This window comes from Coenobita brevimanus, chromosome 34 (genome assembly GCF_032717465.1).
Source record: "Coenobita brevimanus isolate Jiangsu-jjx chromosome 34, ASM3271746v2, whole genome shotgun sequence".
Lineage (NCBI taxonomy): Eukaryota > Metazoa > Arthropoda > Malacostraca > Decapoda > Coenobitidae > Coenobita > Coenobita brevimanus.
In genome coordinates, this window is record NC_136987.1 from 10916677 (window position 1) to 10932173 (window position 15497).

A 15497-nucleotide genomic window follows, 5' to 3' on the forward strand; every position below is an offset into this window, starting at 1 on the left:
TACTGCTAGCACGGAGGCAGTTTGAGCTTTTGTTGTATAATAAATGATAATTTGGTTGTATATATTGTTTTTATTATCTTTGCCTATATACATTGCCATGATGAGAACATAATTCTGAAAGCTGAGCATAAAGCACTGTTTTTCAATAGCCTATGGAGAGATTCATGAGAATCACGATGACTACCAATACTGTCCTTGTGGTCCTTAATGTGTTATACATGGCGTTCTGCACAGTAATGCTGGACGTAAGGAGGTAATGCATGAAACCTATAGTCCTTCTGTTTTATGAAGGCGAAATGCTGTGGCTTCATGATAATCACGTCCAAGAGAAATGCGTATCTGCCAACACCTTTCATTCTAAATAACTTAATATCGTAACTCTTCGCCATAAATTTTCAGTTATTCTTTTTCCCGATGGCAGTTTTTCCCACTTTTCATGTAGTAGGACTGTAGGTGATAAGGGGAGAAATTCCTATGGCACTAAAAAGTTTGTAAGAAGGAATGAGAGGTTAAAAATATGAGAAAGAATAGATAAACAGTACTACAAAAGGAAAGGAGGGAACGGCATGTAGCGAGAGGAGAAAGCAGAGGAGGAGGATGTGTGAGGTTGCCAGCCTACTTGAGAGAGACTGCAATATATGCGTTAAATTTAGACCAAAATTTATTCAAAACGTCAAATAGCGGCGCCAATTAAAGGTGTAGAAAACACCCATTATTAGACAAATGCATATTGAAAGAAAACAGGTAATTAAATAGATTAATGAAAGGAATATTTGTTGACAAATATGGTTATTTAAAAAGAAGAGAAAGTTAAACTGCCTTATGCCTAAAAAAAATGTAGGGGCGTAGAGGAGAAAGTGATAAAAAGGGGGACTTCAAGCACGAGGGGATAATAGGAATATGGAAATAGCTGAAGAAAAAAGTTATGGAAAAATTGGTTCCGGGTCCGAAAGACCGTCCAATATCTTTATTTATTACCTAATATCCAAAGGATAATAATAATGAGTGAGGATACCCAAATACGGTGGTGAATAATAGACAGTGTTTTTATTTAGTAGATAAAATGCAATATATGCAGCAGATATTATAATAATTCATTTTTTGTAATTTCTTTTCATCTAATCACACTCACCTGTCTTACCCTCCAGCAGACTCTCGTCTCCGCTACCCAACCATTCGTCTCCCCCTCCCACCAGCCAGACTGTGCTGCTTCTTCACCCTCCCACACTACCCCCTATATAACTCCGCCCACATTTCTCCCCTCCTCACCCTCCCACATCCCCCCTCCCTCCACCTGCAACTGTTACCAGAACCACTGAGACCCAAACCAAGTCGCTGGTGGATGGGGTGTAGCCGTTTCATCTGTCCGGAGCTGTACCTTATAGCCAATTGTCTTCGAATTCCATGCAATCACAATTTACCGTTCAAGTTATGAGAATGGTCCAGTTCCATCAGGTAAAAGAAAAATGGACTGAAATTAGACTGTAGTCTTATCTAATAACAAACCCAAGACTCGCCTCCATTGCAGAACTGACTGACCACACCACACTCATTATGTCCGCCAGAATACCCCACAGTCAGGATTAGATCAGGGAAGTGCGGTGAAAGACTAGTACAGGTAAGGCTTTGCACACACTCCTGTCTGTCTACTACTTGTTTCAGCTGTACTCTTGTCGGCCTCACCTGCGACAGTGAAGTAATGTAGAGAACAGGATACTGAAGTCTCATTATTTTCAATAAAAAAAAATGTATTTGTCTCTTTATGCATCATCATACATTACAGTTTGGTCGCTTAAAATTTTACGTGGGTTTATAGAAACATCATTTTGAGCACTTTGATAATATCCAATGTTTCATGTTGTGCGTTGTGCACTGGACTTCAGCGAAATACTGGCTCCAATTATTTTTCCTGCACAGACCACCCAAAATAATACAGTTACTTCCACTTAAGACTAACTTTCTCGATTAATTCAAAGTGAAAATTCATGCAAGAAGCTGTGATAGTTGTTACGATATGCGGATATTACTACACTCAGTCTGAGTACATATTTTCTGTATTTTTCTTACCATCTTAAGATGATTTCCTTCAGTTTCAGAGAGATTTATCATCACTAAAGGTTTCCACGTGGCCTGCACGGACACCTTCTGCACCAGAAGAAATTCTGTAGTTAAATATAATCGTTTGAAATTACAAGGCCAAAACAGAAAAAAATCGTCGTTCGGTTTGAGATGTTAAGATCTACATATTCTGCAAAAATAAGTAAGTCCAAAGTCACGAATTACATGTGAACAACATGGCTATAGATGTGTTATTTAAGAAGATTTTAATGTCTTTTGTAGAAAGATGTCATTATGTTATCATTACCATTGGCATACGATTATAATGAGCTTATGAACGACCTCTTGTAGTGAAGCGGGATAACGTTACCTCTGCTGGTGTTTCTTTCTACTGAATAAGATTGTGTAACAGTAACAAGAAAAATACCTTAAGTTATTCCATTTCCTTGGAAAGTGGATTAACGTTGATGGAGAAAAAATTAAATAAAATCTGCTAAAGAAGAACGACTGGCAAGAAATAGAAAAATATTTTAAAGCAGCAAATTTCACGGGAAAGTTAAAAAGCTCATTTCACTGCTGAAGTTGTGGAGTGCAATTAGAGTTCAGTTTTGTGTGTGTGTGTGTGTGTGTGTGTGTGTGTGTTTCCTATACTACACTTACTAAATTCAGTTGCCCACCATCTACCAGCTTGATGTAAAGCTGTCTTCAGGTAGCTACAATAAGAGACAAACTAAATTGTTTCTTGTACGTCAGGAAGCCATTTACTGCACTGGTCGGTACCCATAATGAACAAATGAATATCTGCTGATCTAGTTGATTATGGCGCTCAAACCGTGTGGCCATAAGAGTTGATAACGGAGATGAGAATGATGTTTTTGTCCACATAATACCATTTATTACCAAGCAGGGAATGGCGATAGGCCACTCTTCTCTTAAATGTCTGAACTAAGTAGCCCAGCCCCGGACCGTTGCGCTCCTGGTGGGGTAAGAAAGGTTAGGTATTACCTAGAATAGAGAAAACTAACTTGAATCTTGATCCTTTTCCGTGGTGTCGTTTGTGAGGAGGATGTGTTCAGTAAAAATTTCGAATCACAAGTGACAAACAGCCGATCTTCCACAGTTCCATTTTCATATGTGTTTTTCCTATCACTATGCTTGCTAGATATGTTTGGTCTGGTGGAGAAATTCGCAACTGTAGACCCCAATTTCTCATGTCCAACGGAGGGTAATGATCGACCACTGTTTCCAATGCCACTATCTCTTCGTCGGCCCTGGTGCTTACAAGTTGCAGAGGATACCAGTCTTGGTTTGATACCTTCTCCTTTTCACATGCTGGAGGAAAGAGATGGGGAAAATAGATAAGTATTTTGTCCTTTCGAGATCATCTACATGTCATCCTTCATTCTCTCTCCGGTACTAGTAGATAGGGGTCATCGCTGTGTACAATCTTCTGAAACGCAGAAAATAAAAAAAGGAGGAAAATAGATCAATATTGCATCATATGGTCATTGTCGAAATAACTGATACTCAACAACTCTTCCTGTTTTGGCTTCAATGTGTATGGAACGCTGCTTGTTACCCTGACACTGAAGAAGACAGGAAGGAATGAAAGAAAAACATTTGGGAGCGGATTGCTAATCGCCAGCCACAATATGCTGTTAGCGAAGTCCAAGATTTGGGCAATATCTTGATACCCTGAAGGTTTCGTGTTGATAGCTGAAGCAGTTCATGAGTTATAATGGTGTTAAAGGCGGGCGATAAAAACTAGGTGACGTTTGGCAGCCATTTTGGTGACCTTGACCTTGATCCCGAGTGCCCATTTTCGAACTCGCCCAAGATTTTGGCTAATATCTTGATACCCTGAAGGTTTCTTGTTGATAGCTCAAGCCGTTCATGAATTAAATGGTGCTAAAGGCAGGCGATAAAAACTAGTTAACCTTTGGCAGGCATTTTGGTGACCTTGACCTTGACCCCAAGTGCCCATTTTCGAACTCGTCCAAGATTTTGGCCATATCTTGATACCCTCAAGGTTTCATGTTGATAGCTCAAGCTGTTCATGAATTATAATGTGAAAACACACACACAAACACACACACACACACACACACACACACACAAACACACACACACACAAACACACACACACACACAAACACACACACACACAAACACACACACACACACACAAACACACACAAACACACACAAACACACACGCACACACACACACACACACAAACACACACACACACACACAAACACACACACACACACACACACACAAACACACACACACACACACACACAAACACACACACACACACACACACAAAACACACACACACACACACACACACAAACACACACACACACACACACACACACACACACACACACACACACACACACACACACACAAACACACACACACACACACACACACCACACACACACAGGCGGGCAAAAACATTATCGCTCCGCCTTGAAAATGCAGACGATATAATGTGATTTTTCTAACATTTCGCCCATTCTACACGATTTTCCCTTAACTTCTATTAAGGCTCCACTGTGTGTGAAGAAGTACCTGGCACCTTATACAATGAAGGGAAAAGGTGGGAAAGTAAAGATGAATATTATTTTTTTTCGTTTCTAAATCAAATACAATCAACGTCCTCTATGCCATATCAGGTGTTAGTGGGTATGCAAACTTCCTTGGAACTTCTGGACACTGACGGGAAGAGATAAGGAAAGTGGCAAGTTATTCGCTAGTGGTCCATTTGCATTCATTATCCCCAGTTACAGGTTCCAGTGAGTAGGGAAAGTTACTTGTCCCCTTCATTTCACAGTCTGAACGTATGAAATAAGGACACAGTTAACATTCTTTAGTCTGTCGTTTCTCAATCGTTTGGAAACAGAATCCTTTATTTCCGCCAGGTGCTGATGAAAGAGAATATGAGGCTCAAGTGGAAAGAAGGAGAGGGAGATGGAGACCGATAACGGGTTGGACTGTGGTGGGAGACTGTGCTTAGGATAGTGTTGTACTGATTAAGATAGTGTTCTACTGACTAAGAACGTATTAAAGAAGGAGATGACTTGCAGGAGAGCTAAACCAAGATCGAGGTAGAGAGATTAGGTGCGATAATACTCGTAATTTTTTTTTTATGCTAGGAAGAAGGAACCAAAGGCCACGAGCCTGCAACAACTGTTCCTTCCAAAAGAAAAACAAAATACAAGAGAGAGCCAGATTCAAGATCCGATCATTTCCAGATGCCTGGACACACTGCGTTTGAAAGAATGGAGATCATAGCTAGCAGGAAGTACAGAGAGAGGGAGACGGTTCCAGAAGCTGTTGCATAAATGAAGGACTGGGAGTAACGGTTAACTCTTGCATTAGAGAGTTGGACAGTAAAGGGATGAGAGTTAGCTGCTAGACGGGTGCTACGCGCCCGTCGTTGAGGTGGAGGGATGCAAGCAGACAGTTCAGAGGAGCCTTGACCATTGAAGTAGCCATAGAAAAGAGATAGAGATGCAACAGTGCGGCGAAGAGACAGTGGTTGAAGGGAGCCAGTAAGAGGAGGAGAGTTAATGAGATGAAAAGACTATGACTCCACCCTATTGAGAAGAGCTGTATGTGGGGAGCCTTCCCACACATGAGAGTTGTACTCTAAACAGGGGCGGATAAAACCCGTGTATAGAGTCAACAATTGTGCAAGGGTAAAGAAGGAACAGAGTCAGCTTAGCACACCCAATCTCTTGGAAGCAGATTTTACAAGAGATGTAATATGATCTTTCCAAGATAAGTCCCGAGTGAATGAAACCCCAAGCATGTTCAAAAATGATGCAGGATTAAGCTGAATATTATTAAACATTAGTGGGTACACCTGTGGAAGATTTTGTCGGGATGATAGGTGTAAAAGCTGAGTCGTTGATGCGTTAAAAACAAGATTATTTTTACCTCAGTCAGAGATACGAGACAAATCAGACATTAATGGAAGGAATGGGTGTCGTGAGAACGGAGGTCGTCACTGAAACGTGACAGATACACAGGAAGGTTGTTTTGTCGGTCAGCCCTCACAGGATGTGGGATAAGGCAATTCATAGACATGCCTGTACATTACTTACATATAAAGACAGACATATATATACATAATATATTGATGAACAGATGCATAGACAGACGGACGTTTAGATACATGAAGGGAAAAGATAAATTATGGACAGGTGAAAAATGGACATACATATGTTTAGGTACATAATTAGACAGATATATAACAGACAGATAAATAGATAGACAGATAAACAGATAAGTAGAAAGATTCATAGATAGGTAAAAGACAAACAGTTAGGAAGATGTGTAAATAGAAAGATGGATGAGTGGATAGATGAACAGACATAGAAACGTACAGACAGTCACATAAATAAAAAGATAAATGCAGAATGATAAGCAGACAGATAAACAGAGACATACATAGGTATGTAGAGATTCGTAGGTGATTATATTAATTTATGTATGCATGTGTGTATGTATGCATGTATGTATATATGTATAGATTGAAAAACAGACATAGATAGACACAGATACACAGAGAGAAAGATATACACATAGACAGATAAACAGTCATACATATACAGTAGATAGACGGACATAGAAAGATACATACTAGGCAGATAGACAGACAGATATTTGTGATTCGATGGATAGACAGGGATATATAAAAAAATATACTTGCAGTCAGACGGACAGACAGGCAGATGCACAGACACATGGGCAGGCAGTCAGAGGTATACATACTGACAGCAGGTTGTCAGACAAATAATAAAATAACTAGACAGCCAGACGGACAGACTGAAAGACAGATAGACAGACAGATACATAAGTACAGATGGCCAGAGAATAGATAGAAAAATACAGACAAACAGACCTAGAGATAAACTGTCAGATACACAGATAACAGTCATGCTAATAGGTTGACAGAATGACTGGCTGACTGACTGACAAAGACATGTTGATAGATAAAGTCTGATAGATAAATAGAAACATGAACAGATGGTTAACTATATAGAATTGCACAAGTACTCGTGGGCCCTTCGGGCCCCTCGCACTTGCTCCTGCAGAGGGCTCTCGCGTTTATGTGCTGTTCTAGTGTAAAATTGTCACTTGGATTGTTTGCAGCTAACCAATTGATCGTGTTATCTGCAGCTTCGGGAATGGAACCCAAGTTGTCCGAACGCAAGTCCGAAGTACAACACAGACACACGGCTACTGCTACAGTTTATTTTAGTTCTACCTCTGGGCAAATATTTCTATGGAGATCCTATGCCGGGCTCGGGAGCAGCGTTTTTTGGTCAAAATGTGATCGCTCATTAAATATAGTAACAGTTTTTCAATCATGATGGGACCAAGTTTTTTCACATCAATTTTTTTGCGATTTTTGTGCCAATTTTGGTGCGATTTGAATGTGTAGTTTCGGCTGCCCAACACACACACACACACACACACAAACACACACACACACACACACACACACACACACACACACGGCTGGTGCTATAGTATATTAGATTAGTTGAGAGGCAGGATTTGCTAGATAGGAAGTACTGGAAGGTTCTCAGTATTTCTCGTATTTCTCAGATATGAGTGAGAGTTGGCAGTTAGCCTGCTATTTGGGAGCGGAGGTACTTTGTAAAGCTGTGCATTAAATGTTATGCTTTTTTTTTTTTTTTTCTCTCTCTCTCTAGTGTTTTATTAATGTGATTGTTAAATTATGTTATTTTCAGTTAGTATGCTAAATAATTTAAGTGTTACGTAGTGTAAGAAAACCTGGGGTATTTTGAGTGTCTCCGATTTGATAACTGTATGTGCTAGAGTAAACTAGAAGACTCGAGTGTAATACAAGACTATATAAGGAGGTGGAAGAGCCTAGGGAGTCAGTTTTGTTTCAGTTTTAGTTTCGATGCAATTCTTTTAGTGTTGATGCGGCCTAGTGTAGATTGTATAGCTTCAGTGCTTGTGAAAACACTGAAGTGTAGTTGGCAACCATTAAGTGTAATTATTAGTGTTGTTGGCAACCATTAAATGTAATTATTAGTGTTGTTGGCAACCATTAAGTGTAATTATTTGGTGAATGAAGACCACAAACTTCAGAAGCCAGTGTTTATTTACCACGCCTGGGCCGATCCTGTTGTTGCACACGGAAAGGCTGACCATGGGAAGAACAGCTCACTGGGTAATGTCCTCCCTATACTAAACTACTGCTGTTTGAGCCCGTGGCATTGTGGGACAGGGATGTAACAGTGATGTCAGAGGTGAGGGCGAGTCAAATCTTCCACACGGAGGAAGAGGGTGTACTGACAAGAGGCCAAGCTAGGCAAGAGGAGGCATCACTGGCTGCAATCATGAAGTTTCTACAAGCACAAAGTGAACAACTATGAGCACAAATTGAAGGACAGAAAGAGCTCAAGAAAGAACTCAGTGAACAACTACAAGCACAAAGTAATGGACAGAAAGAACTCAACGAACAATTAGAAGCACAAAGTGAAGAACAGATGGAGCAATATGAATGGCTTCAAGAAGCGTTACAGGAGCAAAAGAAGGAGTTGCAAATGAGGATGCAGGGACAGCTAGACGCTTTCATGGGGGAAATAAAGAACAACAACAGTTGAAGGAGGAAGTACACACCAAGCTACAGCAGCTGAAGTATAAGGTAAGCGATAATTTGATGGAGTGCACACAGTATTTAAACAACTAGTTAAAGATAATTAGTGAGAGAAATGAGGCTGTAGAGAAATCTTGCACTGCTGAGCCTGAGATTAGTGAACAGGGAGCATATGAAAAAAAATGGACATTGTATGGTGAATCTTGAATCACAAGCAAATGCAGGAGTTTTGAGTCCTGGAATTAATTATGGTACCATTGTTTTTAGGCCCCAAACTAGTGAAGTGCATGGCTATAATGGGGGTCCAATTAAAAAGAAACCTCAGGAATTTGATGGCAAAGTATCTTTGGAAGCTTACCGTGTGCTTTTTTGGTTACTTGCCGATCAAAATGGTTGGGATGATAGGCAGAGGGCAGTGCAGCTTGCTACTAGCTTTAAGGGTGCCGCAATGCAGATTCTTCGGCAGATGTCAGTGGAGGAGAGGAAAAGTTATCAGTCCCTAGTGGAAGTGTTGGAGCACTGATATGGGACCATGTACCAGACTAAGCTGTACAGGGCAAGATTCCAGACAGGTGTATGGGATCGAGGCGAATCCCACCAGCAGCTTGCTCATGACCTGGAGAGTATGGCACACAAGGCATATCCTGGAGCGGCACCTAGCCTGTTGGCTATTCTCCTGAGGGACCAGTTCGTCGATACTCTTGATAGTGCAGAGTTGAAAGTGGATGTGAAACAATCAGATTCTTCGGCAGATGTCAGTGGAGGAGAGGAAAAGTTATCAGTCCCTAGTGGAAGTGTTGGAGCACTGATATGGGACCATGTACCAGACTAAGGTGTACAGGGCAAGATTCCAGACCTGTGTATGGGATCGAGGCGATTCCCACCAGCAGCTTGCTCATGACCTGGAGAATATGGCACACAAGGCTTATCTTGGAGCAGTGCCTGACCTGCTGGCTATTCTCCTAAGGGACCAGTTCATCGATACTCTTGGCAGCGCAGAGTTGAAAATGGATGTGAAACAATCACAACCCAGAAGAGTGCAAGAAGCACTAGCCAGGGCTCTGGAATTTGAGCCCTACATCAGGTCCAGCAAGTCCACTTTTCAGGCAGGTCATAGTGCAGGGTTCAAGGAAGGAAAGGGGAAGCTATGTGAAGTGAAAAAATCTGAAGGAAGTTGCTGGTATTGTGAGACGCCAGGACATCAGAAAGTGGACTGTAAAAAATGGAAGAGAGAACAGGTTAAGCTCAGAGGAGGTTGCTGGTCCTGCGAGAAGCCAGGACACAAGAAGGTGGATTGTTACAAATCGAAGAAGGAGCAAGAACGGAACAGTGCATGGAAACCCGCAATTACAACAAATGGGTGTTGGGACATGTGGTGAGGTAGGGCACTTCAGCTATGGTCGTCCAAATGAGAAGGATGGCAAGAAGAAGGCTGCAGAAGACGAGAAGGATGAGGGTAAATTAATAAAGGCTGGTGACAAGAGGCAACAACCAAACGTTTTTTCCCAAGAAGCCCGGCCACTGAGAAAATGCAAGAGAACATTGATTGGCAATGTGAGAGAAAATGGAAGAACAGATAGCAAGCAGTGTAAAAGGAATGGGAATCTTAGAAAGAAATGCCACTGTACTGTAATGACAGGACCAATGTCAGCTGAAGGAGACCTGCAGAGGATAAAGATGGAGGATGCAGATTTACAATCGGTGCTAGAGTGGCTCCAACAGAATACAGTGCGACCATCTTCGGAAGAGGTTTCCAGATTCAGCCTTGTGATCAAGAGTTGCTGGAGTCAATGGGATCTTCTTTGTTTGAACAATGTACTACGGAAGCATCAGTGGGAGACACCCGAAGGCCTCAGCAAGTATTAGCAAATGGTGTTGAGAAAATGTGGTCCGAGATCTGGGATGAGTCCCATTACCAGATCACTAGTGGGCACCTGGGAGTGAAGGAAACTCTAAGTCGGCTGTGACAGAGGTTCTATTGGACTTTTTTTTTTTAATGCGAGGAAGAAGGAACCAAAGGCCGCAAGCCTGCAGTTATTGTTCCTTCCAAGAGAAAAACAAAATACAAGAGAGAGCCAAATTCAAGATCCGATCATTTCGAGATGCCTGGACACACCACGTTTGAAAGACTGGAGATCATAGGAATTTGGAAATACAGACAGAGGGAGACGGTTCCAGATTTGACCTGTTGCATAAATGAGGGACTGGGAGTAACGGTTAACTCTTCCATTAGAGAGCTGGACAGAAAAAGGATGAGAGTTTGCTGCTAGATGGGTGCTACACGCCTGTTGTAGAGGTGGAGGAATGCATGCAGACAGTTCAGAGGAGCAGTGACCACTGAAGTAGTGATAGGAAAGAGATAAAGATGCAACAGTGCGGAGAAGAGAGAGGTTGAAGGGAGTCAGTAAAAGGAGGAGAGTTAATTAGACGAAAAGCTTTTGATGCCTCCCTATTGAGAAGAGCTGCATGTGGGGAGCCTCCCCACACATGAGAGTTGTACTCCACACAGTGGCGGATAGAGTCAACAATTGTGCAGGGGTAAAGAAGGAATGGAGTCGGATTAGCACACCTAATCTCTTGGAAGCAGATTTTATGAGATGTAATATAATCTTTCCAAGATAAGTTCCAAGTAAATGAAACCCCAAGCATGTTCAAGGATGATGTAGGTTTAAGCTGAACATCATTAAACATTAGTGCGGATACCTGTGGAAGATTTTGTCGGGTTGATAGGTGTCTCAGTTACACAGAGAGTAGGCCAGCATGCTCTCCAGTACAAATTTCTCTAACTATCTACACCAAACTACATGCACAGTACACACTACACTTCCTATTGAAAATTAAAAAAAAAAAAATGGCGTCTCTTCACCAAGCCTCGGAGTCCCCGGGGGGGGGGACCATAAATGCCCCCACCATCTGCCCCTCTCCCGGTGACGACTCGAGGTGCCTGGAACCACTGTCTGACTCTCTTCTTCTTCATTTCTGCAACATTCACTGCCTTTCCTCTAACTTTCGCTCTGTTGAGCACCACCTCTCCTCCTCTAAACCTCACCTTCTTTTTCTAACGGAGACTCAGCTGTCTGAGGCAACTGACAGCAAACCCTTTTCTGTGTCCTCCTACTTTCTCTATACTCATTTCAAAGCCAAAGGTGGCTGTTGTGTATATATACGCAACGACTTATCTTGCTCTTGTGTTCCTGAACTTGATTCTTCTGAATTCTCCACACTCTGGCTCCGGCTTTCCTGTCATTCTCTGACTAAATATATCTGTGCTGTTTACTTATCCCCTAATTCTACTGACTATCAAAAATTCTTCGACTATCTTACTTCTACGATGGAACACATTCTGTCCATTTCTCCTTTCTTTGAAATCTCCATTCTTGGAGATTTCAATGTTCACCACCACGTTTGGCTCTCCTCTCCTTTCACGGATCCACCTGGTGAACAAGCCTACATCTTTTCTATCCTTAATGACCTAGAGCAGCTTGTACAGCACCCTACCCGTATCCCTGACCGCCTTGGAGAGAGCTCCAACATACTTGACCTCTTCCTCACAACTAATCCTTCTGCTTACTCTGTTAATCTTTTCTCTCCGTTGGGCTCCTCCGATCACAACCTTATTACCTCAACCTGTCCTATCACTCCGGTACGGCCTGAGGACCCTCCAGGAAAACGTCGTCTGTGGCATTTTGGAGCCGCGGACTGGGAGGCCCTCACGCAGTACTTCTTTGATTTTCCCTGGAATGATTATTGCTTCCATGGCCGGGAGCCGCGCATTACGGAGGTTATTCTCTCAGGCATGGAAGCATACATTCCTTTCTCATATCCTTTGACTAACGCAAGAAAGCCTTGGTTTAATCACGCTTGTTCTAATGCTGTCCGCAACAAGGAGAGGGCCTACAAAAGGTTCCGGAACCAACCCACCACCGAATCACATCATCTTTATGTTTCTGCCCGGAATCGTGCTAAGTCTGTTCTTCGCTCTACTAAAAATTATTTCATCCATACTAAATGCTCTCAACTCTCCAACCCGAATTCTTCCCACTCCTTCTGGCACCTTGCCAAAAATCTTTCTAACAACTTTACCTCATCATCCTTCCCTCCTCTTTTCTACTCTGATGGTTCTGTAGCTATTTCTTCTACTGATAAAGCAGATCTCTTCACACAGACTTTCTCCTCCAGTTCCACCTTAGACGATTCCGGTGCTGTTCCTCCATCACTTCCCCCCTCTGACAACTTCATGGCTGACATTAAAATTTCTTCAGTTGATGTATTTTCTGCCATCACTGGCCTCAGTACTAACAAGGCATATGGGCCTGATGGGGTCCCTCCTGTTGTTCTCAAGAACTGTGCTTCTGTGCTTAGATCCTGCCTAGGCAAACTCTTTCGCCTTTGTCTGTCAACTTGTACCTTTCCTTCTTGCTGGAAGTTTGCTCTCATTCAGCCAGTCCCAAAGAAGGGTGACCACTCCCAACCCTCCAACTATCGTCCAATTCCTTTAACGTCCTGTATTTCAAAAGTTTTCGAGTCAATTCTCAATAGAAAAATTTTAAGGCATCTTTCCTATCACAACCTTCTTTCCAATCGTCAGTACGGGTTCCGTCAGGGATGCTCCACTGGCGATCTTCTCACCTACCTTTCAGACTCCTAGTCATCCTCGTTTTGGGACTTTGGCGAAAGCTTTGCCATTGCACTTGACATCTCAAAGACTTTCGATCGAGTCTGGCATAAATCTTTAATTTCCAATCTGCCCTCCTACGGTTTCTATCCTTCTATCTGTGCCTTCATCGCTAGCTTCCTTTCTGGTCGTTCTATAGCCGCTGTAGTAGACGGCCATCGTTCTTCTCCTAGATCTATCAACAGTGGTGTTCCTCAGGGCTCTGTCCTATCACCAACTCTCTTCCTTTTATTCATCAATGAACTTCTAAGCTGTACATCTAACCCTATCCACTCATACGCTGATGACTCCACCCTTCACCTTTCCATTCGGTTCCCGCAACGCCCATCTCAACAGTTACTTCAAGAAACAAGGGATGAGTCTATGGCACACCTAATGTCTGACTTGGCTCGTATCTCTGACTGGGGTAAAAATAATATGGTTGTTTTTAATGCATCTAAGATTCAGTTCTTACACCTATCAACCCGACAAAATCTTCCACAGGTATACCCATTAATGTTTAATAATATTCAGCTTAATCCTGCATCATCCTTGAACATGCTTGGGGTTTCATTTACTCGGGACTTATCTTGGAAAGAGCATATTACACCTCTTGTAAAATCTGCTTCCAAGAGATTGGGTGTGCTAAGCCAACTCCGCTCTTTCTTTACCCCTGCACAATTGTTGACTCTATACAGGGGTTTTATCCGCCCCTGTGTGGAGTACAACTCTCATGTGTGGGGAGGCTCCCCACATACAGCTCTTCTCAATAGGGTGGAGTCAAAGGCTTTTCGTCTCATTAACTCTCCTCCTCTTACTGACTCCCTTCAACGTCTGTCTCTTCGCCGCACTGTTGCATCTTTATCTCTTTTCTATCGCTGCTTTAATGGTCACTGCTCCTCTGAACTGTCTGCTTGTATTCCTCCACCTTTACGACGGGCGTGTAGCACCCGTCTGGCAACAAACTCTCATCCCTTTTCTGTCCAACTCTCTAATGCAAGAGTTAACCGTTACTCCCAGTTTTTCATTTATGCAACAGGTCAGCTCTGGAACTGTCTCCCTCTGTCTGTATTTCCTGCCTATGATCTCCAGTCTTTCAAATGCAGTGTGTCCAGGCATCTCAAAATGATCGGATCTTGAATTTGGCTCTCTATTGTATTTTGTGCGGTGTGGTGCGGTGAGGATCTGTCCGTTCTCCCCTTTGGGGCTAAGATGCGAATGAATGTGTTTGAATGGATGAGTAAATGGAGAGTGAGTCTTCCTGTCTCGGCTACCTCCCTTTCCTTGGGGGAAGCAGCCTAGGTATATAGATAGATAGATAGATAGATTGTATTTTGTTTTTCTCTTGGAGGGAACTGTTACTGCGGGCTCATGGCCTTTGGTTCCTTCTTCCTCGCATAAAAAAAAGAAAAACCGAGTCTTTGATGCATTAAAAACAACCAGATTATTTTTACCTCAGTCAGAGATGCGAGCCAGGTCAGACATTAGGTGTGCCATAGCCTCATCTCTTGTTTGTTGAAGTAACTGCTGAGATGGACGTGTCGGGAACCGAATGGAAAGGTGAGTGGAGTCATCAGCGTAATAGTGGATAGGGTTAGATGAACAGCTTAGAAGGTCATTGATAAATTAAAGAAAGAGAGCTGGCAATAGGACAGAGCCCTGAGGAACACCACTGTTAAAAGATCTAGCGGAAGAATGATGGCCATCTACAATAGCGGTTATAGAACGACCAGAAAGGAAGCTAGAGATCAAGGCACAGATAGAAGGATAGAAACCATAAGAGGGCAGTTTGGAAATTAAAGATTTACGCCAGACTGGCATGCGGCAGGATGTTGACGAGTGGTGTCGGGCCTGTGACGCATGCTGTGCCAAGGAGGGACCCAAGAAACCTGATTGTGCCCCTCTTCAGCTGTACGAAGTGGGTGCACCAATGAAATGAGTCGCGGTGGACATTACTGGACTTCTGCCACTCTCTGAAAGAGGAAACCATTATATATGTGTCGCCATGGACTGCTCCACAAAGTGACCAGAAGCCTATGCCATCCACAACCAAAAGGTTGCAACTGTCCGAGTCTACTGTGTTTCATGAGTGCTGCAAGTTAGTGGGGATCAAGAAGATCAGGACGACC